This window comes from Triticum dicoccoides, chromosome 2A (assembly GCF_002162155.2).
Source record: "Triticum dicoccoides isolate Atlit2015 ecotype Zavitan chromosome 2A, WEW_v2.0, whole genome shotgun sequence".
In the NCBI taxonomy this organism is placed as follows: domain Eukaryota; kingdom Viridiplantae; phylum Streptophyta; class Magnoliopsida; order Poales; family Poaceae; genus Triticum; species Triticum dicoccoides.
Genome location: NC_041382.1, coordinates 459,903,519 through 459,929,326, shown reverse-complemented (window position 1 = coordinate 459,929,326; position 25,808 = coordinate 459,903,519).

Below are 25,808 nucleotides of genomic sequence, written 5' to 3'. Positions count from 1 at the left end.
CAACGTTCACATAATACCACTAGAGGAGAGACAACATACATCTCATCAAAATATCGAACGAATACCAAATTCACATGACTACTAATAGCAAGACTTCTCCCATGTCCTCAGGAACAAAAGTAACTACTCACAAAGCATAAACATGTTCATAATCAGAGGGGTATTAATATGCACATAGGATCTGAACATATGATCTTCCACCAATTAAACCAACTAGCATCAACTACAAGGAGTAATTAACACTACTAGCAACCTACTAGCACCAATCCCGGACTTGGAGACAAGAATTGGATACAAGAGATGAACTAGGGTTTTGAGTGGAGATGGTGCCGATGAAGATGTTAATGGATATTGCCATCTCCCGAGGAGAGGAGCATTGGTGATGACGATGGCGATGATTTCCCCCTCCGTGAGGGAAGTTTCCCCGGCACAACAGCTCTGCCAGAGCCCTAGATTGGTTCCACCAAGGTTACGCCTCGTGGCGGCGGAGTTTCGTCCGAGAAGATGGCTTATGATTTTTTTTCATCGAAAGACTCCATATAGCAGAAGATGGCCACCGAAGGGCCACCAGGGGGCCCACGAGGTAGGGGGCTCACCCAGGGGGTACGGCACGCCCCCCACCCTTGTGGACAGGGTGTGGCCCCCTTGGTGAAGTTCTTGCTCTCAGTATTTTTTATATATTTGGAAAACATCTTCCATGAAGTTTCAGGACTATTGGAGTTGAGCAGAATAGGTCTCTAATATTTGGTCCTTTTCCAGCCCAGAATCCCAGCTGCCGGCATTCTCCCTCTTTATGTAAACCTTGTAAAATAAGAGAGAATAGGCATAAGTATTGTGACATAATGTGTAATAACAGCCCATAATGCAATAAATATTGATATAAAAGCATGATGCAAAATTGACGTATTAGTGAGGCGCACGTTGGGGGACGTGGTGCCGTGGGTTGGAGCGGCGTCATGGGAATCGCGAGTGGCGGTGGATGAAACGTCATGGTCGTTGTCGGTGTCAAAACCAGCGGATCTCGGGTAGGGGGTCCCGAACTGTGCGTCTAGGCCGGATGGTAACAGGAGGCAAGGGACACAAAGTTTTACCTAGGTTCGGGCCCTCTCGATGGAGGTAAAACCCTACGTCCTGCTTGATTAATATTGATGATATGGGTAGTACAAGAGTATATCTACCACGAGATCGAGGAGGCTAAACCCTAGAAGCTAGCCTATGGTATGATTGTTGATGTGTATGTTGTCCTACGGACTAAAACCCTCTGGTTTATATAGACACCGGAGAGGGTTAGGGTTACACAAAGTCGGTTACAATGGTAGGAGATCTTCATATCCGTATCACCAAGCTTGCCTTCCACGCCAAGGAAAGTCCCTTCCGGACACGGGACAGAGTCTTTAATCTTGTATCTTCATAGTCCAGGAGTCCGACTGAAGGTATAGTCCGGCTATCCAAACACCCCCTAATCCAGGACTCCCTCAGTAGCCCCTGAACTAGGCTTCAATGACGACGAGTCCGGAGCGCAGATTGTCTTCGGCATTGCAAGGCGGGTTCCTCCTCCAAATACTTCATAGAAGATTTTGAACACGAAGATAGTGTCCGGCTCTGCAAAATAAGTTTCCACATATTTCCATAGAGAGAATAATATTTACACCAATCTAATCTGCTGACGTATTCCGTAGCATGTCACACCACGGCCAAGCCTTTATCCGAGTCGTTTCATTATCCCACCTCAGCGCGTCATGCGAGGCGGTTTCCTTGGCATGTCTTGTTAAAGCAGAGATCGTGTCCCCTTATCTCGCGATTCTCATCAATACGGGCGTGGGTAACCCAACCGCGCCATTGATTACGGCGCTTGGAGATAAGCGAGTTTTACCAGGATGGTGGGGACATGTAGTCGCGTCCACCCATATAAGGGGATAGGGATCCACCTTTTCACCTACGCCTTCTTCCTCCATCGCCTATCCATTCTTGCGCACTCGAGCTCCAGCGCCCAAGTCCGCACTCCCCACCTCAACCTTCTCCAGCCATGTCCGGAGCGGGAGGCAAGTGGATGGTCTCCTCCGTCATGGAGGGACACATCAAAAATCTAAGGAAAGCCGGATACCTGTCTAACGACATCGCATACCGGCTTCCTGAAAAGGGGCAGCTCATCCCCACCCCTAGGCCCCATGGGAGGGTGGTGTTTCTCCCCCGTTTCCTTCGCGGACTAGGCTTCCCTCTCCACCCATTTGTCCGGGGGCTCATGTTCTACTACGGCCCCGAACTTCGTCCTCAACATCTCGGCATTTATCGTCATGTGCGAGGCCTTCCTCCGCATCCGCCCCCATTTCGGCCTATGGCTCAAGACTTTCAACGTCAAGCCGAAGGTGGTGCGCGGTAACCAGGCGGAGTGTGGAGGCGCCATGGTGGGCAAGATGGCCAACGTCCTCTGGCTCGAGGGCTCCTTTGTGGAGACCCTGAAGGGGTGGCAATCGGGGTGGTTTTACATCACCGAGCTGCGTGACGCCGAATGGGTTGCACCCCCTGAGTTTCGATCCGGACCCCCTACGCGGCTCACCTCCTGGAAGGAGACCGCCTGTCATGGGGTAAGAAGGGAGAGCTGACCGGACTCCAAACATGCGTCCAGACCCTGGTGGATAAGAAGCTCAAACTTGTCAACGTATTCCAGGTTATGCTCATCCGCTTGATCCTCCCGTGTAAACAACGGGCTTTCAACCTGTGGGAGTTCGACCTGGCACGGCACCAAACTCTGAGCAGGCTCTTCGACACGACGTACGAAGATTCCTGGAAGGTGCTTTTCAAGGGCACCGAGGCTCCCGCATCCGCTACCGAGGATCGCAGATTCAGTGCGCAGCGTCATGCTCTCGCGGTAAGCTGTTTTTTCCTTTTACAGGGTATCAGTTTTTCATAGTTTTACTCCATGCGGGATCTAAACTCCCTTACCTTTGACAGGATTGGTAGGTGACATCCGGACAGATCAAATGTCCGACTCCTTTACCCGAAGGCCCAGCGGACGCTTGCTTGGCAAAGCTGCTGGTTCCGGCACCCTATGTGTTGCCGGAGAAGAAGGCCGCAAAAAGGCCGCGGGGACTCGTAAGAGTGCCCGGTGCCATGAGGTGTCGGATCCCTCATCCGACGGTTCTGAGGCGCATTCCTCCCGTGAAGACGAGGAGGAAGAAGAAGAGACCTCTCCCCCTCCAGCGAGGGGAGAGAAGAAAAGGAAGGCCGCCCTCTCTGGGGAGGCCGGAGGGTCCAAGAAGGGGAAAACCCTTCCTCCGGACTACTCCACCGACGCCGACGGCGGCGGAGAGGAGTGGCAGCCCAGGGCCAAGCCCTGGCAAAATCGTGAGTATCCGGATACCAGAGTAATTCATAGTATTCGTTTATTACACAGCTTTCCCTTACGTCGAATATGTTTATGCAGCCCACCCAAAGACCGGCTCGACGCGTCGTCGAGCGGCTCACTGGACTCGTCGGATGTGAAATCGCTTCCGACGGCTTCCTCCCCCTGCCCTACGGAGGACACCGAAGTGTTGTCCCAACAGGTTCCAAGCCGGGAGGAGGTGGTCCTGGGGGTGCCGCAAGGCGACCTCCCGGACTCCAGGAGTAAAGGGGATGAAACCCCTCAGGGCTCCAAGTCCGGCTCTAGGCCGGACACCGCTCCGGAACCTTCAGAGGTTCCAGAGTCCGGCGGGGGACCTCCTTCCAAGAGGAGCAAGTCCGCCGTGCCGGTGGACCCCGTCCAACTAGAGGCACCAGACAATATGTTGGAGGCGCTCCAAGGCGCCTCCATCGACGAGGAGCACCGCACTATTATGAGTGCGGTGGTCCAGAAGGTTCAGTCCGCCAAGAGCGGACTGACTGAAGCTTGTACTAGCCTTTTAACAGGCTTTGAGGTAAGTAAAGAATGTGTAAATCATATTACCGCATAGACAGTAGCCCCTGATGCTCTGTTTGGCGTTCGGGAGGAAAAGCCGAATAGAGGATCAAATAAAATTCGCATGAGTCTAACAAAAATGAGTCAATATGCATGTGCAGGCTTCTCTGCTTGCGTCCGCCGCACTGACTGCGGAAGTGGACACGCTAAAGCAGAACCTCGAGCGGTCCGAGCAAGAGCTCGGGCGTTCCAAGAGACAGCTCAAGGACAATGAAGTTGAGAAATACCTTGTTTTTAAATACATATAAAAATATGCAATTGCAAAGAATGACAGGATTATCGTGGCTATTGTAGGGGCCATGTCTGAAGTGGCGACCCTTAAGCAAGCGTTGGTCGAGGCCGAGAAGAGGGCAGCCTCGGAGCGCACCGAGCGGGAGAAGTATGAGGCCGAGGTTGGCAAGGTGCGGCAAGAGCTCCAGGCACTCATGGAAAAACATGAGAGTTTGGAGCTTGACTCAAAGACGCGAGCGTCCGAGCTCGCGGTGGTTATTGAAAATGCCAAGTCTGCCAAGGCCGAATCCCAGAAGACCCTCCAGGAGTTGGATGAGGTGAAGAAGATAGCGGCGGGTAAGGCATTCTTTATGCAAAGCAAACACATAAACGTGAGTTACTTGTTACTTACCCGAATCCGGAGCTCTCCAGGAGCGTTCTCAGATCTTCCCCGGAGTGTGTCCGGTGCCGCCGCATTCTATCGAGCCGAGGAGGGCAGCTCGACGGAGAAGGTGTTCTGGTCTCAGTACGCTGAGGCCGGACACCCCATGCCCCTGAGCGACCAGCTGAAGCAACTGGTCGAGCTCCACAAGGCGGCCAAACAGGCCATGAAGGGCCTCATTGTTCGGCTGTGGCCTGGAGGGGCTCTGCCTGGGAGCTATTTCGGGCTGGTGCGGCGGCTGGTGGAGGCCTGTCCAAGGCTCGAAGTCATCAAGTGATCCGGCTGCATTGAGGGTGCCCGTAGGGCCCTTGCCCGTGCTAAGGTGCACTGGGGCAAGCTGGATGCTGAGAAGCTTGTGAAGGACGGGCCACCGTCAGGCAAAGAGCATCGCAAGCCCGAGAATTACTATAAGGATGTTCTGAAGGGTGCCTGCCTTATGGCGGATGAATGTTCTAGGGATGTAATTTTTTTGTGAAACTTGCTCGTTTTGTCCTGTGCGCTGAAAACTTGTTTATATGCGCTAAGCAATGCTATTGGAATTTAAAATATTACCTTCTGTGCGGTTGTTTATCAATTCTGAGAGATGGCGAGTCGTCGGCTTCTGCCCCCGTGCCGCTAGTGTTGGGGTGTTCGGGGATAAACCTGAGCACTCTTTTTCCCATGTTTGGGTCCTTCGAGGCAGGCGCTCAGCCCAACGAACAAGGTAATCGGACTATAATGCGTGAACACTCTCACTTTGCCATAGAATTCTATAATTTTAAATTTTGGCGAAGCCCCTGGTATTCGGAATACCGAGTTCGGGGCGCTATCCATGCCTTCGCCGGACAGAGCCGGCTCCTCTCCCTAAGCGGCATAAGTCTTTAGGGACTCGAAAAAACCTCTCGAACAGCGACCAGCTCTCTCTTCATCATGACAGTCAGTTTTAGCTTTCTCCACTGAGGTGCTCGACCCAGCTCAACTGGGGCACAATCGCAGTGGTTCTCCTAGTTCTACCTTAGCCGATATAGCGGAACGTAAGGCACCAAAACATAGGAGCCGGGCAAACCCAACTATTGACCCAAGACATGATTCGGAGCCGATGCATATAATGCTATAAGTTCGGGGTGCCGCACTTGTTAAAGTGTTCGGACTTCTCACACCATATTGAGGGTACTAAAGCCCCTGGCGTATTTTGGCCGTACCAACGTGTACGGGTGCAACATGTCGTTAAGGAACATATATAAAGAAAAAAGATAATGCAAAAATAGACGAAAGCTATGCATTGTTTATTAAAAAGGGGTGCGATCAAGGCAGAACGATACAAGTAATGCGATAAGTGGAAGGTTGGACTAGTTTACATGTCCGTTCCAGGGGCAAGCTGCGGAATAGTATGCGGAACGGGTATACTGCTCATGATAGAGACCACCTGGGAGTTCCATAATGCGGCGTGGCTTGTCCGCTTCCCTGGTTCTTGCATCATTTGTGCGGCAATTGAATTGCCGAACAGGCCTTCCGAACGATGGAGTCCTGAAAGTAAGAGAAAATTTAAAAAATCGGCAGCCCCTGGTATGGTTTAAGCCGTGTTTTGGGCGTGCTGTGATGGTGCCCCTCCCCCTGTGCCCATGGTATCTCTAGAGCATAGTTATGTACGTGAAGTACTGGCGTCGCCTTTTTGCAAGGGTTGGGGTTGGCGCCGCGTTGCTACGTCTGCTCGGATCGTGCCAGGCGGTCTTGTTATAGGTTACCCCGGGCGCACTTGACGGTGTCGGGTCGTTTAGTGGCCGGACTGGAGAACTGCCTGGAGAGGCTGCTTTGTACTTCCGCTTCAAGGGCAGCCATGTGCTCCTCCGTTCGGAGGGAGCGTTTGGTGTTTCCATTGACCGTAATTACTCCTCGAGGGCCTGGCATCTTGAGCTTAAGGTATGCGTAGTGCGGTACCGCATTGAACTTAGCGAATGCGGTTCGCCCGAGCAGTGCGTGATAAGCACTGCGAAACGGTACTATGTCAAAGATTAACTCCTCACTTCGGAAATTATCCGGAGATCCGAAGACCACTTCAAGTGTGACTGAGCCTGTACAGTTGGCCTCTACACCTGGTATTACGCCTTTAAAGGTCGTTTTGGTGGGCTTAATCCTCGAGGGATCTATGCCCATTTTCCGCACTGTATCCTGGTAAAAGAGGTTCAGGCTGATGCCGCCGTCCATAAGGACTCTAGTGAGATTAAATCCGTTAATAATTTGGTCTAGAACCAATGTGGCGAATCCGCCATGACGGATGCTAGTGGGATGGTCCCTTCGATCAAAGGTGATCGGGCAGGAGGACCATGGGTTGAACTTTGGGGCGACTGGCTCTACCGCGTATACGTCCCTTAACGCGCGCTTCCGCTCCCTTTTGGGGACGTGGGTTGCGTATATCATGTTTACCGTCCGCACTTGTGGGGGGAAACCCTTCTGTCCACTGTTGTTCGGCGGCCGGGGCTCCTCGTCGTCATCACTATGTAGCCCCTTGTCTTCGTTTTCGGTGTTTAACTTGCCTGCCTACTTGAACACCCAACAATCCCTGTTGGTGTGATTGGCCGGCTTTTTGGGGGTGCCATGTATCTGGCACAAGCGGTCGAGTATTCGGTCCAAACTGGACGGGCCCCTAGGATTCCTTTTGAATGGCTTCTTCCGCTGACCGGATTTAGAGCCTCTGAATCCGGCATTAACTGTCGTATCCTCAGCATTGTCGCCGTTATTGCGGCGCTTCTGCTTGTTGCGACGCGACCTGCCACTATTGTCCCTGGTGTCTGAATTACCAGGGTTCTTGGTCATATTGTTGCTACGAGCAAGCCAACTGTCTTCTCCCACGCAAAAGCGGGTCATGAGTGTCGTGAGTGCTACCATAGATTTCGGCTTTTCCTGTCCAAGGTGCCGGGCCAGCCACTCGTCACGGATATTGTGCTTGAAGGCTGCTAGGGCCTCAGCATCCGGATAGTCGACTATTTGATTTTTCTTTGTTAGGAACCGTGTCCAGAATTGCCTGGCCGATTCCTCTGGCTGCTGAATTACGTGACTTAGGTCATCGGCGTCTGGGGCTCGCACATAAGTGCCTTGGAAATTGTCGAGGAATGCGGCTTCCAGGTCCTCCCAACAACTGATTGATCTTGTTGGCAAGCTGTTAAGCCAATGCCGAGCTGGTCCTTTAAGCTTGAGTGGGAGGTATTTGATGGCGTGGAAATCATCGCCGCGGGCCATGTGGATATGAAGGAGATAATCCTCGATCCATACCGCAGGATCTGTTGTGCCATCATATGATTCGATGTTTACGGGTTTGAAACCCTCAGGGATTTGATGATCCATTATTTCGTCTGTAAAGCAGAGTGGGTGTGCGGCGCCTCTGTACTGGGCTATATCATGACGTAGCTCCAATGAGCCTTGTCTACTATGTTCGGCCTTGCCGAATTTGTGCCCAGCGTGACGGTTACCGTCTCGAGCCGTGGGGCGCCCACGCGATCTGTAGATCGATCTTGTTTGCCTTGCCTTGTCCTCCAACATGTCTCGTAAGTCCGGCGCATATTCCCGTGCCTTAGTATGGGGTGCGGCTTGAGTGGAGGGCCGAGAGGCCTCTCTATCGCGGCCACGAGGTGGTCGGTCGGCCGCATCAAGTGCTTCCTCCTCTAATCGGGATAGCAACCTGCGCTTTGGGTAGCTCTTAGAGGGGCGTTCGAGTTTATGCTCTTCGGCCGCAAGGACTTCAGTCCATCTGTCGACTAGCAAATCTTGATCAGCTCTAAGTTGTTGCTGTTTTTTCTTGAAGCTTCTTGCCGTGGCCATAAGCCTGCGTTGAAAATGCTCTTGCTCGACGGGATCCTCTGGCACGACGAATTTGTTGTCATCGAGGCTTGCCTCGTCTTCGGAGGGAGGCATATAATTATCGTCCTCGACCTCTCTGTCTGCCGCTCTCTCATGAGGGCTGGTTTCTCCATCCTCCTGTGCTAAATCTTGCTGGAGGGGGTTTTCTTTGGCGCTTTCCGGAGTATTATTATGTCCCGTGCTGGAATCACCGTGTTTCTTTTGGCGGGATTTTGAGCGGCGCTGCTGACGCCAGCGCTTAGGCTGTTTCTTGGAGGGGTCATCCTCCGCTGTTCCATCGCCATCTCCCTCTTTTGGGGTGTCCACCATGTATATGTCATACGACGAGGTGGCTTTCCAGGGCCTAGTAGGCGCTGTTCCTTCATCATCTCCTTCATCGGCGTCCATACCATTGATGTCTTAGGAGTCGAAGTCGAGCATGCCGGTTAAGTCATCGACAGTGGCTACAAAGTGGGTGGTGGGTGGGCTTTGAATTTCTTCATCGTCCGTACCCCAACCTTGCTGACCATAGTCTGGCCAGGGCTCTCCTAATAAAGAGAGAGACTTCAGTGACTTCAGGATATCGCCGAGAGGCGAGTGCTGAAAGATGTCCGCGGCAGTGAACTCCATGATCGGCGCCCAATCGGATTCGATCGGCAGGGGCGCGGAGGGTTCGGAGTCTGGAGAGGAGTCCGGCTCCCTGGAGTCACGAGTCTCGCAGAGTACGGGGCTGGTGTTCGGCTCAATCACCGTTAGGGTCGCAGCCCCCGAGGTGGTGTCCAACTGCCCATCCTCGATCGGCGCAGTTGGCTCTGAATTAGGGGTCGGAGCTGACGCGGGTGCGGCCTCCAGGGCACTGTTCGGCGGCAGAGCTAAATCATGCTCGTCGTGACAGAGCGGCGCGCTCGGCAGTGGCTCGAATCCGTCGAAGATCAAGTCTCCGCGGATGTCAGCCGTGTAGTTTAAACTTCCAAATCTGACCTGACGGCCAGGGGTGTAGCTTTCGATCTGCTCCAGATGGCCAAGCGAATTGGCCCGCAGTGCGAAGCCGCTGAAGACAAAGATCTGTCCGGGGAGGAAGGTCTCACCCTGGACTGCATCGCTATTGATGATCGTAGGAGCCATCGAGCCTGACGGCGACGACACAGAGGAACTCTCAATGAAAGCACCAATGTCGGTGTCAAAACCGGCGGATCTCGGGCAGGGGGTCCCGAACTGTGCGTCTAGGCCGGATGGTAACAGGTGGCAAGGGACACGGAGTTTTACCCAGGTTCGGGCCCTCTCGATGGAGGTAAAACCCTATGCCCTGCTTGATTAATATTGATGATATGGGTAGTACAAGAGTAGATCTACCACAAGATCGAGGAGGCTAAACCCTAGAAGCTAGCCTATGGTATGATTGTTGATGTGTCTGTTGTCCTACGGACTAAAACCCTCCGATTTATATAGACACCGGAGAGGGTTAGGGTTACACAAAGTCAGTTACAATGGTAGGAGATCTTCATATCCGTATCGCCAAGCTTGCCTTCCACGCCAAGGAAAGTCCCTTCCGGACACGGGACGGAGTCTTTAATCTTGTATCTTCATAGTCCAGGAGTCCGGCTGGAGGTATAGTCCGCCTATCCGAACACCCCCTAATCCAGGACTCCCTCAGTCGCCGTAGTTGAACTTCCATGGACAAGCTGTCATGTCTACATATACATGCATTGCGTACCGATCACTGGAAGGAGTAGTAGTAGAAAAAGCTAGGGGGGTAAATAGTTCTGTATAGTCAAGCAGACCCACGCTACTACTTGTTTCAAAGACATGCACACCATCGAAATTGTCCATCTATATCAATATACACAAAGAGGGAATATTTTTTTACAAGAGAGGAAATAGTTCATCCATCCATAATACCCTACTGCTGGTGCAACTTCTTCTTCTGCTTCTTCTTCTCATTTTCTGTGGGAGACCGCTTCACAACAAGCTCTCTGGACCTTGCAGCTATCTCGAAACTCACACGGGCATCGAGGGCAGCATATTTTATCCGCTCGTACATCAAGGGATAATTCTCCCATCCAGACGACCCTAATGCCAGCGTCTCGTCACCCTTCTGAAGATTTGTTCTGAGCACAAAATTTTCTACGTCGAATAGGGATGTGATACGTCTCCAACGTATCTATAAATTTTGATTGTTCCATGCTATTATATTATCCTTCTAGGATGTTTTATATGCATTTATATGCTATTTTATATGATTTTTGGTACTAACCTATTAACCAGAGGCCTAGCCCAAATTGTTTTTTTCTTGCCTATTTCAGTGTTTCGAAGAAAAGGAATATCAAACGGAGTCCAAACGGAATGAAACCTTCGGGAGAGTTATTTTTGGAACGGAAGCAATCCAGGAGACTTGGAGTAGACATCGAGGAAGCTTCGAGGAAGCCACGAGGCAGGGAGGCATGCCCCCACCCTCGTGGGCCCCTCATGGCTCCCGTGGCCGACTTCTTTCGCCTATATATGTCCATTGATACGTCCATTTTGCATCATGCTTTTATATCAATATTTATTGCATTATGGGTTGTTATTACACATTATGTGACAATGCTTATGCCTATTCTCTCTTATTTTGCAAGGTTTACATAAAGAGGGAGAATGCCGGCAGCTGGGATTCTGGGCTCGAAAAGGAGCAAATATTAGAGACCTATTCTGCACTGCTCCAAAAGTCCTGAAACTTCACGGATGATGTTTCCCAAATATATAAAAAATACTGAGCGCAAGAACCTCACCAGGGGGGCCACACCCTTCGCATGAGGGTGGGGGCGCGCCCCCTACCTCGTGGGCCCCCTGGTGGCCCTCCAGTGGCCATCTTCTGCTATTTGGAGTCTCTCGATGGAAAAAAATAATAAGCCATCTCCTCGGACGAAACTCCGCTGCCACGAGGCAGAACCTTGGCGGAACCAATCTAGGTCTCTGGCAGAGCTGTTCTGCCGGGGAAACTTCCCTCCCGGAGGGGGAAATCATCTCCATCATCATAACCAACGCTCCTCTCATCAGGAGAGGGCATTCTCCATCAACATCTTCATCAACACCATCTCATCTCAAAACCCTAGTTCATCTCTTGTATCCAATTCTTGTCTCCAAGTCCAGGATTGGTGATGCTAGTTGGTTTAATTGGTGGAAGATCATATGTTCAGATCCTATATGCATATTAATACCCCTTTGATTATGAACATGTTTATGCTTTGTGAGTAGTTACTTTTGTTCCTGAGGACATGGGAGAAGTCTTGCTATTAGTAGTCATGTGAATTTGGTATTCGTTCGATATTTTGATGAGATGTATGTTGTCTCTCCTCTAGTGGTGTTATATGAACGTCGACTACATGACACTTCACCATTATTTGGGCCTAGAGGAAGTCATTGGGAATTAATAAGTAGATGATGGGTTGCTAGAGTGACAGAAGCTTAAACCCTAGTTTATGTGTTGCTTCGTAAGGGGCTGATTTGGATCCATATGTTTCATGCTATGGTTCGGTTTACCTTAATACTTTTGTTGTATTTGCGGATGCTTGCAATAGAGGTTAATCATAAGTGGGATGCTTGTCCAAGTAATGGCAGCAGTCCACCCACATACCAAATTATGAAAGTACCAAACGCGAATCATCTGAACGTGATGAAAACTAGCTTGATGATATTCCCATGTGTCCTCGGGAGCACTTTACATCATATAAGAGTTTTTCCAGGCTTGTCCTTTGCTACAAAAGGATTGGGCCATCTTGCTGCACTTTATATACTTTTGCTACTTGTTGCTCGTTACAAATTATCCTATCACAAAACTATCTGTTACCACTTATTTTAGTACTTGCAGAGAATACCTTGTTGGAAACCGCTTTATCATTTCCTTCTGCTCCTCGTTGGGTTCGACACTCTTACTTATCGAAAGGACTACGATAGATCCCCTATACTTGTGGGTCATCAATACTCTTTTCTGGCGCCGTTGCCGGGGAGTGAAGCGCCTTTGGTAGGTGGAATTTGGTAAGGAAAATTTTATATAGTGTGCTGAAATTTACTGTCACTTATTACTATGGAAAGTAATCCTCTGAGGGGCTTGTTCGGGCTATCTTCACCCCGACCAGTAGAGCAAAGAGTTGCTCCTCAACCTACTGAACCTACTGAAAATGAATATGAAAATGAAAATGCTTGCTTTGAAGTTCCTACGGGTATGATAGAAAAACTGCTAGCTAATCCTTTTCTAGGAGATGGAACAAAACATCCTCATGAACATCTGATATATGTGGATGAAGTTTGTGGATTATGTAAGCTTGCAGGTGTACCCGGAGATGTTGTTAAGAAGAAGGTTTTCCCCTTATCTTTAAGGGGAGATGCATCGACATGGTATAGGCTATGTGATGATATGAGGTCTTGGAATTAAAAATTATTGAAATTGGAATTTCATCAGAAATTTTATCCTATGCATCTTGTTCATCGTGATCTCAATTATATATATATATATTTTGGCCTCGCGAAGGAGAAAGCATCGCTCAAGCCTAGGGGAGGCTTAAATCATTGTTATATTCATGCCCCAATCATGAGCTCTCAAGGGAAATGAGTATTCAAAAATTTTATGCTCGGCTTTCTGGTAACAATAGCACCATGCTTGATACCTCTTGTGCTTGCTCTTTTATGATGAAGACTATTGAATTCAAATGGAATTTATTGGAAAGAATTAAACGCAACTTTGAAGATTGGGACCTCGACAATGGTAAGGAGTCAGGTATGACACCTAGTTTTGATTGTGTTAAATCTTTTATGGATACCGATATTTTTTGTAAATTTAGCACTAAATATGGACTTGACTCTGAGATAGTAGCTTCTTTCTGTGAATCTTTTGCTGCTTATGTTGATCTCCCCAAGGAGAAGTGGTTTAAATATCATCCTCCAATAGAAGTAAAATTAGCTGCACCTATTAAATGTTATGTTGAGAAACCACATTTCCCTGTTAGCATAAAGGATCATGCTAAAGCTTCAACTGTGGTTCGTAAAAGTAATATCAAAACATATACACCTCCTAAGCAAGTTAAAGTTGAACCTAATATTGCTATTGTTAAAGATCTCTTGTTTGATAATATTGATGGGCATGTTATTTATTTCTGTAATGAAACTGCTAGAATTACTAAAACCCGTGATAAAGATAAACCTAGACCTGTGGTAGGCATGCCTGTTATTTCTGTTAAAATAGGAGATCATTGTTATCATGGCTTATGTGATATGGGTGCTAGTGTTAGTGCAATACCTTATTCCTTATACAAAGATGTTATGCATGATATTGCACCTGCTGAGATGGAAGATATTGATGTCACAATTAAACATGCTAATAGAGATACTATTTCACCAATGGGAATTGTTTGAGATGTTGAAGTCTTGTGTGGGAAAACTAAATATCCTGCTGATTTTCTTGTTCTTGGTTCCCCACGGGATAGCTTTTGCCCCATTGTATTTGGTAGACCCTTCTTAAACACTGTTAATGCTACCATAGACTGCAAAAGAGATGTTGTTACTGTCGGTTTAGATGATATGACTCATGAATTTAATTTCTCTAAATTTGGTAGACAACACCGTGAATAAGAATTACCTAGTAAGGATGAAATTATTGGTCTTGCTTCTGTTGCCGTACCTCCTAGTGATCCTTTAGAAAATTATTTGCTAGACCATGAAAATGATATGTTTATGAATGAAAGAAGGGAATTAGATGAAGATTCTTTAAACAGGAACCTATTCTGTAAAACAGTTTACCTATTGAAATCCTAGGGGATCCTCCTCCACCCAAGAGTGATCCCGTGTTTGATCTTAAACCGTTACCTGATACTCTTAAATATGCTTATCTTGATGAGAAAAAGATATATCCTGTTATTATTAGTGCTAACCTTTCAGAGCATGAGGAAGAGAGATTATTGAAAACTCTGAAGAAGCACTATGCTGCTATTGGGTATACTCTTGATGATCTTAAGGTCATTAGTCCCACTCTATGTCAACATAAAATTAATTTGGAAGAAGATGCTAAACCAGTCTGTGATCATCAACGCCGGCTGAATCCTAAAATGAAAGAAGTGGTAAGAAAGGAGATACTAAAGCTCCTTGAGGTAGGTATAATTTATCCCGTTGCTGATAGTCAGTGGGTATTACTGTTGTTCCTAATGATAAAGATGAATTGATTCCTCAAAGAATTATTACAGGTTATAGGATGGTAATTGATTTCCACAAATTAAATGAGGCTACTAAAAAGGATCATTACCCCTTACCTTTTATCGATCAAATGCTAGAAAGATTATCTAAACATACACATTTTTGCTTTCTAGATGGTTATTCTGGTTTCTCTCAAATACCTGTGTCAGCCAAAGATCAATCAAAGACTACATTTACATGCCCTTTTGGTACTTTTGCTTATAGACATATGCATTTTGGTTTATGTAATGCACCTGCTACCTTTCAAAGATGCATGATGGGTATATTCTCTGTCTTTGGTGAAAAGATTTGTTAGGTTTTCATGGACGACTTTTCCGTCTATGGATCTTCTTTTGATGATTGCTTGAGCAACCTTGATCGAGTTTTGCAGAGATGTGAAGAAACTAATCTTTTCTTGAATTGGGAAAAGTGCCACTTTATGGTTAATGAAGGTATTGTCTTGGGTCATAAAGTTTCTGAAAGAGGTATCGAAGTTGATAAGGCCAAGGTTGATGCCACTCAAAAGATGCCATGTCCCAAGGACATCAAAGGTATAAGAAGTTTCCTTGGTCATGCCAGTTTTTATAGGAGGTTCGTTAAGGACTTCTCAAAAATCTCTTGGCCTCTGACTAATTTATTACAAAAAGATATACCATTTGTCTTTGATGATGATTGTGTAGAAGCATTTGAAATACTTAAGAAAGCATTGATCTCTGCACCTATTGTCCATCCACCTGATTGGAATTTACCCTTTGAAATTATGTGTGATGCTAGTGATTATGCTGTAGGTGCTGTTCTAGGACAAAAAGTTGATAAGAAACTAAATGTTATTCAATATGCTAGTAAAACTCTAGAAAATGCTTAAAGACACTATGCTACTACTGAAAAAGAATTCTTAGCAGTTGTATTTTCTTGTGATAAGTTTAGACCTTATATTGTTGATTCTAAAGTAACTATCCACGCTGATCATGCTGGTATTAAATATCTTATGGAAAAGAAAGATGATAAACCTAGACTTATTAGATGGGTTCTCTTGCTACAAGAATTTGATTTGCATATTGTTGATAGAAAAGGAGCTGAGAACCCCGTTGCAGACAACTTGTCTAGGTTAGAAAATGTGCTTGATGACCCACTACCTATTGATGATAGCTATCCTAATGAGAAATTAAATGTCATAAATGCTTCTCATACTGCTCCATGGTATGCTGATTACATTGTTGCTAAGTTTATACCACCTAGTTTCACATACCAGCAAAAGAAAAAGTTCTTCTATGATTTGAGGCATTACTTTTGGGATGACCCACATCTTTATAAAGAAGGAGTAGATGGTGTTATTAGACGTTTTGTACCTGAGCATGAACAGGAACAGATCCTACGCAAGTGTCACTCCGAAGCTTATGGAGGACACCATGCTGGAGATAGAATTGCACATAAGGTACTGCAATCTGGTTTTTATTGGCCTACTCTCTTCAAGGATGCCCGTAAGTTTGTCCTATCTTGTGATGAATGTCAAAGAATTGGTAATTTTAGTAGACGTCAACAAATACCTATGAACTATTCACTTGTTATTGAACCATTTGATGTCTGGGGCTTTGACTATATGGGACCCTTCCCTTCCTCTACACTGGTAGAAAAAGGGCCTTTAGTCCCGGTTCGTAAGGGCCTTTAGTCCCGGTTCTGGAACTGGCCCGGTTCTGGAACCGGGACTAAAGGGTTGGTACTAATGCCCTGACCCTTTAGTCCCGGTTCAATCCAGAACCGGGACTAAAGGCCCTCCACGTGGCCGAACCGGTACTAAAGGAAATTTTCTGATTTTTTTGAATTTTTTTTTGAATTTTTCTTTATTTTTTAATTTTCAAATTTCTGTATTATTTTAACCTCTAATCTCTAATCACCCCTCATCACTCCTCAATTTAATCTCTAATCACCCCTCATAATTCCAAATCATCTAACTTCCCGAACGGTCACCCATCCTCTCACTACTCCAGCCTGAGCACGCTTAACTTCCGGGTTCTATTCTCCCTCGTTTCCAAGTCTGCACTTGTTGTTTTCCTGACAATAGTAAGATGTCAATCCTATTAACCCTCAGGAATTTAGCTTGAGTATGAAGTCACATATTTCACTGTTTGAGTTTGAAATTATTGTTCTAAAAAACAATAATTTTGTAGTAACACTAATATTTCTTGAATAAGTAGTTTGACCATTGTTTGACCACGGTTGACCATAGTTTGACCAGATTTGACCAAAATTCAAAAAAGGTGAAATAATTGTTTAATAACACTAATATTCTTGAATAATTATTTAGTAACACTAATACTTCTTGAATAAGTAGTTTGACCAGATTTACTGAAAATTTAAAAAAACTGAAATTTGAGCATAACTTTTTTTCCTTTTGGAATATGAGGATTCTACAAATTTGCAAACAGGCCGTAGGATGTCTCCATCGGATGTAACTTTTTGAGTAGATGATTTTTCATATAAAAAACTTTTTAATCCGAGTTCGTATGCAAAAGTTATGCCCATTTTACAAATTCCAGAGAGATTTTGTAAATAAAGTCGAAATTCATATTTGTAAATTTTCCCAACAACTAGACCACATATCACATGGGAAACTTATTTTATTTTATTTTTATTGACATTTCCATCATTTTCTTTTGTTTTTTCTAAAACTGAAAAGGCAGTCCACAGGGGGGGAGTTTGAAAATGGGACCTTTAGTACCGGTTTGTGCCATGAACTGGTACTAATGCCTCAAAGCCCATTAGTCCCAGTTGGTGGCACCAACCGGGACTAAAGGTCTAACCTTTAGTACCGGTTGGTGCCACCAACCGGGACCAATGGGCATCGCACCCTTTAGTCCCGGTTCGTGGCACGAACCGGGACTAAAGGGCCCAGGTGAACCGGGACTAATGCCTTAGCCGCACGAACCGGGATAAATGCACCCATTGGTCCCGGTTCTGGACTGAATCGGGACTAATGGGCTTACCCGGCCTGGACCAAAGCCCCCTTTTCTACTAGTGCCAATGGATATACACATATTTTAGTTGCTGTTGATTACGTTACTAAGTGGGTAGAAGCTATTCCAACTAGTAGTGTTGATCATAACACTTCTATTAAAATGCTTAAAGAAGTTATTTTTCAAGATTTGGAGTCCCTAGATATTTAATGACTGATGGTGGTTCACATTTTATTCATGGTGCTTTCCGTAAAATGCTTGCTAAGTATGATGTTAATCATAGAATTGCATATCCTTATCACCCTCAGTCTAGTGGTCAAGTAGAATTGAGTAATAGAGAACTCAAATTAATTTTGCAAAAGACTGTTAATAGGTCTAGAAAGAATTGGTCCAAGAAACTAGATGATGCATTATGGGCCTATAGAACTGCATACAAAAATCCTATGGGTATGTCTCCGTATAAAATGGTCTATGGAAAAGCATGTCACTTACCTCTCGAACTAGAACACAAGACTTATTGGGCTATTAAAGAACTTAATTATGATTTTAAACTTTCCGGTGAGAAGAGGTTATTTGATATTAGCTCACTTGATGAATGGAGAACCCAAGCCTACGAAAATGCCAAGTTGTTTAAAGAAAAAGTTAAAAGATGGCATGAGAAAAGGATACAAAAGCGTGAGTTTAATGTAGGTGATTATGTATTGCTATACAACTCTCGTTTAAGATTGTTTGCAGGAAAACTTCTCTCTAAATGGGAAGGTCCTTACGTTATCGAGGAGGTCTACCATTCCGGTGCTATAAAAATCAACAACTTCGAAGGCACAAATCCGAAGGTGGTGAACGGTCAAAGAATCAAACATTATATCTCAGGTAATCCCATAAATGTTGAAACCAATGTTATTGAAATCGTAACCATGGAGGAAAACATAAGGGACACTTTTTGGAACGTTTCAGACTCCGAAAAGGAATAGGTATGTGGTACGGTAAGTAAACCGACTCCAAAACAGTTTTTAAGGCAATATTTCTCCATTTTGGAATATTTAGAAAAATAAAAAAATAAGCAGCAGTCCGGGAAGGACACGAGGGTGGAGGGTGCGCCCTACCCTACTGGGCGCGCCCCCTACCTCGTGGGCACCTCGTGTGCTCTCCGGACTCCGTTTTCGTACACGACACGTATTTTGGTCGGTAAAAATTCATTATATAACCTCCCGAGGGTTTTGACTCCTATATCATGCAAAAATCTCCTGTCTTTGTTTCGAGCTTTTTTCTGACAGGGTTGTCAAGGCCAGGCACTATGTCATCTCCCTCCTCCTCCAACCATGAGGGCAACAATGCTTGGCTAATGAAGATAGAGATGAAGAGAGAAGAACCCGTGGAGATCAACAAGGATGAAGGGATCAAGAAGGCCATGGAGGACCAAGTTCCGGCAATAGAAGACACCCTTCAACTGAATCAGGATCTTCTTACCCCAATAGAAATCGAAGCTTTCAAGATGATTGAGTTAGCTCGTATACAAAATAAGTATCTCACACGTGAAAATATTTTGTTGAAGGAGCGCATCATCGCACTCAAGGGCATTATCCGCAAGTTAGAAGACCTCCTACTCTCAATGTGCGACTATCCATCATCAACATCCCCACCTTCTTCACCAACAAAGGAGATATAATCACATGGGTATGGGCACTCCACTTGGCAACTGCTAAGCTTGGGGGAGTTCCCCGGTATCGTATCACCATCACTTTTATCTTTACCATTTTTCTTAGTTCCATCCTTTTGGTAATATCTTGATCTAGTAGAATAAAAGTTCTTAGTATGATCTAGTTGTGAGCTTTGCTTTATTATCCTTCTATGTAATCGAGTCCGTGAGCTATATAATAAAGATTAGTGTTGAGTCAAGGGCTTGATTATTTTGCCATGATCCTAAGTGAATAAAAGAAAAAGAGAAAGAAATAAAAATAAACAAAGAGATCATGTGAGTCTTATGGAGAGTAATGAGCTCACATAGAAAGAGTATGATGAATAAAAGTTGTTGAGGGTTGACAAACACAGTTTTGGTCATCATTGCAATTAATAGGAAGTAATAAAGAAAGAGAGGTCTTCACATATAAATATACTATCTTGGACAACTTTTATGATTGTGAGCACTCATTAAAATATGACATGCTAAAGAGTTGACATCGGACAGGGAAAACAACATAATGGGTTATGTTTTCTTACATCTGAGATGAATTATATTGTCTTGGATCTTCCAACATGATGAGCTTGCCTTTCCCCCTCATGCTAGCCAAATTTATTGCACCAAGTAGAGATACTACTTGTGCTTCTAAATACCCTTAAACCAGTTTTGCCATGAGAGTACACCATACCTACCTATTGATTGAGTAAGATCCATCAAGTAAGTTGTCGTCGGTGCAAGCAATAAAAATTGCTCTCTAAATATGTATGATTGATTGGTGTGGAGGAAATAAGCTTTATACGATCGTGTGATATGGAAGTAATAAAAGCGACAAACTGCATAATAAAGGTCCATATCACAAGTGGCAATATAAAGTGATGTTCCTTCGCATTAGGATTTTGTGCATCCCACCATAAAAGCGCATGACAACCTCGGCTTCCCTCTGCGAAGGGCCCTAGTAGTGTTAATTACTCCTTGTAGTTGATGCTAGTTGGTTTAATTGGTGGAAGATCATATGTTCAGATCCTATATGCATAGTAATACCCCTTTGATTATGAACATGTTTATTCTTTGTGAGTAGTTACTTTTGTTCCTGAGGACATGGGAGAAGTATTGCTATTAGTAGTCATGTGAATTTGGTATTCGTTCGATATTTTGATGAGATGTATGTTGTGTCTCCTCTTGTGGTGTTATGTGAACGTCGACTACATGACACTTCACCATTATTTGGGCCTAGAGGAAGGCATTGGGAAGTAATAAGTAGATGATGGGTTGCTAGAGTGACAGAAGCTTAAACCATAGTGTATGTGTTGCTTCGTAAGGGGCTGATTTGGATCCATATGTTTCATGCTATGGTTAGGTTTACCTAAATACACTACTAGGGAAAACCCTATACTCAGAATCTTAGCAGCAGCGCGACTCAAAAAGGAGCACTGCTGCTAATTAGCGGTAGCGCGTGTGTGGAAAACCCGCTACTGACAAGTGCTTAGCAGTAGCGCGCTCGGCGTAACCCGCGCTGGTACAAATATGGACCGACAGTGCCCACCCTACTCCATTTAGCAGCAGCGCGGTGCCGCGAGCCGCGCTACTACTATAGCTGTAGCAGTAGCGCGGTTTTTCTGAGGTCGCTGCTGCTAATTTTCAAATCGGGCACACTTTTGGTCCCGGTTAGCAGTAGCGCTTGTACCGAAAGCGCGCTGCTGCTACTTTCTTAGCAGCAGCGCGTTTTACGTCTCGTGCTACTGCTAATCCACACCTACCACCTTTTCCCCACCCGCCCTCCCCCTCCCCCTCCTCTCCCTTTTCCCTACCTCTCCCACTCTCACTCTTCTTCTTCCTCAATACCTCTCCTCCATTACTCTCCCTCTTCTACCTACCTTTCTCTCTCTTCATTACTCCTACCTAACTACACCACCTCCATTAATGCATCTCCTTTCTCTTTTTCCTTCCCCATCCACTAGTTGAAGTTGTCTCCTCCCAAATTAGGTAGCTATGTAGATGTATCATTTAGCTAAGTGACCTATTTGCCCCCTAACTAGATATATCTTTGTCAAGAAGAGCTTTGTGCACTTTTGATCTCCCTACATCATCATCTCCACCGTGTGCTCGATCTCGAGATATAGGTGATTAAAATTTCATGCTTTTGCAAAATGGAAATATGTTTATGTGTGTGTGATATGTTTATGGAAATAGTGTGTGTGGCATGACTTGATGCGAAATTGTGCTTTTGAGTTGCCTATGTTTTGCCAAAATGTCGATTTATTTCCGTTTTGGCGAATTCCGGGCAAACTCTAGATCTATATATGTCCTATTTTTAAGGTAGGTCATGCCGAATTTTTGTATGACTTTGATGCATGCACGCATTTTTATAATCAATTTGTTTATTATTACCGTGCAGAGTTGATGATGGTCAGTGGAACGATGGTGGACAGGTGGTTGCGATCGGCGGTGCAGGACATGAAAGAAAATAACCGGACAGAGGTTTTATGTCCGTGTCGAAAATGCAAAGGAATAGTTTGGCTTGACCCCCATGATGATGGTCGTGCCGAAGCGCACCTGCTCATGACTGGTTTCATGGATGGCTATACTCGGTGGATAATTGAAGATGAGGATGACGATGTTGAGGATGCCGACGGGGCAGGCAATGATGACATGGGGCAAGACGAAGAGATGATCGGTAATGGCGGCGGGGAAGAGGCCAGACATGGCGGCGGAGAAGGGGCCGAACATGGCGGCGGAGAGAACGACATGGACTCCACGCAACAGAGTTCATCGGTACTAAGTTCAATCGTGCGGGACCCTCATGTTCAAGCATTGCTTCGCAAGGAGATGAGTACTGAGAGAGTTGTTTCTAGAGAGGAAGCTAAGCTGGAGCAACTGGTGGTAGAATCGAACACTCCATTGTATGATGGTTGAAATCCTGAGGTGACCCGCTTGAGTTTCATGCTCCAACTCTTGTAGACGAAGGCTAAAAACAAACGGACTGACGTTAGCCTCGATGAGCATCTCAAGTACCTAAAGGATGTTCTTCCCGCGGGTAATCTATGTCCTAGTAGTGTTGATGAGGCCAAGAAGATCGTGTGCCCTCTTGATCTTCCACACGTTAGATACCATGCATGCATCAATGATTGCATAATTTATCAGAAGGAGCACGCGGAAAAAACAAGTTGTCCGGTGTGCAATGCTTCTCGATACAAGAAGGCCGTGAAGAAATGTCCCCAGAAAGTGGTGTGGTACTTACCGATCACTCCCCGTCTCCAGAGGTATTTTGTAGATCCCAAGGAAGCAAAGCTAATGCGCTGGCACGCGGAGAGGAGGAAGCCCGGCGATGGAGATGATCCGAAGCTGAGACACATCAAGGATGGAAGCCAGTGGAGAGCATTGAACAGCTTCTATCGGTATTTTGAAAGTGATGCAAGGAACATCGTGCTCGGCGCGTGTACCGATGGCATGAATCCGTTTGGCAACCAGAACACCAACCATAGCACATGGCCCGTGTTTGTATGGATGTACAACCTCCCCCCTGGTTGTGCATGAAATCAAAGTACATTCACATCAGCATGCTTATTCAAGGGTCGAAACAACCAGGAAATAATATTAATTTGTATCTGGGGCTACTTCAAGAGGAGTTAGACACGTTATGGAAAACACCGGCCAAGACATGGGACACCAGCAAAGGCGAGTATTTCAACATGAGAGCCGCGCTGATCACGACAGTGCAGGACTATCTCGGTTACGAATATGTGGCAGGCCAGGTGTGCCATGGATATTGCGGATGCACGCGGTACATGGATGATACAACGTCTCAGCAGCTAATGTCAAGGAAAGATGGTGGGTCTGGGAAAATCGTGTACATGGAGCATTGAAGATGGCTCGAACAAGACGACCCGTGGACAAACCATGGAGATCTATTCAATGCTCACGCTAAGCATCGAGGACCTCCACGTAAGTGGAGCGATGCCAAAATCGATGAGCTGTTGAAAAACTGGAAGGAGTGCCCCGCGTCGAGAAAGACGATGAGAAAGGCGCCGGAGCCGCTGCTGAAGGTATGGAAGACGAGGTCTGTGTTCTGGGACTTGGAGTACTGGCACAAACTCGATACACCTCATTGCCTTGATCAAATGCATATCTGTAAGAATGTCCTTGAGAGCTTGCTCGCAACACTGATGAACATGCCAGATAAGACCAAGGATGGGCCGAAGGCAAGAAAAGACTTGCAAGATTTGAAAATCAGGGAAGATCTGCACATGCCGCCCCATAAAATGTCAGACAAGACAGAGACGGAGACAGAGGCACGGGAGAAGAAGGGCAAGAAAATAAAGAAAGATGATTATTGCCCCCCTTCTTGCTTCACCTTAAGTCAGGCTGAGATCGATCAATTCTTTAAGTGCCTTACCGGAGTCAAAGTTAGTTCCAGTTACTGTGGCAAGATAAACAGATATCTAGACACGAACAAGAAAAGGTTCAGTGGGATGAAGTCCCATGACTGTCATGTGATGATGACGCAGATACTACCTATTGCCCTTAGAGGGATAATGGACAAGCACGTACATGACACACTTATTGGTCTCTGCAACTTTTTCGACGTCATCTCTCGAAAGTCGATCAGTGTGAAGTAGCTCCGAAGGCTACATGAAGAGATCGTTGTGATACTGAATGAGCTTGAGATGTACTTCCCGCCCGCGTTCTTTGACGTGATGGTGCATCTGTGTGTCCATATTGTGGATGACGTAATAGACCTGGGGCTGTCATTCATGCACAACATGATGCCGTTTGAGATGATGAATGGGATCATCAAAGGATTCGTTCGTAACATGTCCCGTCCGGATGGAAGCATCGTCAAGGGTATGTGACACAAGAGTGCATCTCTTTCTGTGAGAATTTTCTATATGGCGCAGACCAGCCACCTGGTGTTAGTGTTGGTTTGCCCGTTAACAAGCACGATGGGAGGCTCGAAGGAGAAGGTCACTGCAATGGTCGCAGGGAACTGCACGTGGCATACTCAGATTGACGCAGCGACTTTGACAGAGCAAACTTGGCAGTGCTACAACACCTAGACGAGGTAGATCCTTTCGTGGCACTGCACAAAAAATTATCGCAAAGAAGTATCGTGACTGGGGGTATGCAGGACGGACGTCGAAGTTACTAGAGAGCACAACTCCACTTTCCTGCATTGGTTCAAAGAGCATATTATTGCTAATCCCCTGGAGGAGGGCTCTAAGGACGAATTGCTCATATACTCCTTAGCACATGGCCCCTCGCTCAACCTCGTAACCTATCAGGCATATGATATCAACGGATACACGTTCTACACGGAGGACAAAGATATGGACAGTGATGATCAGAACTTAGGGGTGACGATGGAATGCATGACCGGCAGCGACAACGGCGCAACTGAATGATTTTATGGAAGGGTCGAGGAGATCTGGGAGGTTGACTACTCTGGACTGCACAACACGACGATGTTCCGTGTCAGATGGGCTAAGAATGTCGAAAGAGAAAACCGGATTTTCACTACCATGACTATACCCGATGTCAAGAGCGCTGTCGTGAACGCTATCGCCAAAAACGAGCCATGGGTACACGCTAAGCACGTGACACAATGCTTCTTCATAACCGAACCATGCAATCCCAGTCGTGTTGTCGTGAGGAGAGGCAAAAGGAACATCATTGGAATGGATGGAGTCGCCAACGAGGAAGACTATGATCACTACGGCAACCCAATGAGGGAAGATGACGATGATGATGAAGTATAAGTCAAAAGAAGAATCAATACTACATTACCTAAGAAAAATCGTACTCCATGGAAAAGGCAAAGTCACAATGAGGGGCTCAATTATTCTTCGACGAACAAGAAGGGAAAGAAGCTGACTCAAAAATGAAAACGTCAGCGCTGAGGAACCGTATGTTATCGGTCAAATGATGTAATATATATATATATATATATATGTTCCTATTTTGTATACACACTTAGCCATTATTATGCATGGGTCCAATGATGTAATATATATGTTCCTATTTTGTATACATATTTAACCGTCAAATGATGCAATATATATCGCCTTCCCTTCGTTCACTGCTCTCGGGAAATAAAAGTGGGAGAAAATAAAGGAAAAGAAAAAGGAAAACTGGCAGTAGCCATTTCTTTATAAAACAGCTACAGTCAAGCTAGCAGTAGCGATTTCCTTATAAAACCGCTACCGCTCGTGAAGGTAGTAGCAGCGCGTTTTATCTAAACCGCTACATCTAGTGAAGGTAGTAGCAGCGCGTTTTATCTAAACCGCTACAGCTAGTGAAGGTAGTAGCAGCGCGTCTTATCTAAACTGCTACACCTAGTGAAGGTAGTAGCAGCGCGTTTTGTCTAAACGCGCTACTGCTACGTCGACTTAACCCAAAATTCTCACTCTCCCTGCTTCATCCCGCCTCTTTTCCCCCCAAATCCCCACTCTCTCTTCCCTCGTCGCACCGCCGCGCCCCGGCGCTTTCCCCCAACACCAGCGCTCGCCCCCGACCCCGGCGCGCTCGCCCCCAACCCGTCGGCCCTCGCCTCCCTCTTGTACTTCCTCCCCTCCCAAC